The sequence below is a fragment of the Schistocerca serialis genome, chromosome 1 (genome assembly GCF_023864345.2).
Source record: "Schistocerca serialis cubense isolate TAMUIC-IGC-003099 chromosome 1, iqSchSeri2.2, whole genome shotgun sequence".
Taxonomy (NCBI): Eukaryota; Metazoa; Arthropoda; class Insecta; order Orthoptera; family Acrididae; genus Schistocerca; species Schistocerca serialis.
Window position 1 is genome coordinate 1,277,419,754 of NC_064638.1, and position 973 is coordinate 1,277,420,726.

Sequence of the window (973 nt, forward strand, 5' to 3'; positions counted from 1 at the left end):
GCACCAAGGCAGAAGCGACTCTCATCGCTGAAGACGACACGTCTCCATTCGTCCCTCCATTCACGCCTGTCGCCACGCCACTGGAGGCGGGCTGCACAATGTTGGGGCGTGAGCGGAAGACGGCCTAACGGTGTGCGGGACCGTAGCCCAGCTTCATGGAGACGGTTGCGAATGGTCCTCGCCGATACCCCAGGAGCAACAGTGTCCCTAATTTGCTGGGAAGTGGCGGTGCGGTCCCCTACGGCACTGCGCAGGATCCTACGGTCTTGGCGTGCATCCGTGCGTCGCTGCGGTCCGGTCCCAGGTTGACGGGAACGTGCACCTTCCGCCGACCACTGGCGACAACATCGATGTACTGTGGAGACCTCACGCCCCACGTGTTGAGCAATTCGGCGGTACGTCCACCCGGCCTCCCGCATGCCCACTATACGCCCTCGCTCAAAGTCCGTCAACTGCACATACGGTTCACGTCCAAGCTGTCGCGGCATGCTACCAGTGTTAAAGACTGCGATGGAGATCCGTATGCCACGGCAAACTGGCTGACACTGACGGCGGCGGTGCACAAATGCTGCGCAGCTAGCACCATTCGACGGCCAACACCGCGGTTCCTGGTGTGTCCGCTGTGCCGTGCGTGTGATCATTGCTTGTACAGCCCTCTCGCAGTGTCCGGAGCAAGTATGGTGGGTCTGACACACCGGTGTCAATGTGTTCTTTTTTCCATTTCCAGGAGTGTATAATTCCTTTCTTCCAATCCTCAGGAATTCTGTTCTCCTTCCACACCACCCTCAGCACTCCGTATAGCCACTGGGTTCCTACTTCTCCTGCTGCTCGTATCATATCCACTGTTACTTCGTCCCAACCTGGTGCCTTGCCCCCTTTCATCCTCTTTATGGCTTCTTCCACTTCATTCCAAGTTAGATCATCAATTTCCCCAATATTATAATCGTCTGCTGCCTTAGGCTCTCCATCGCTG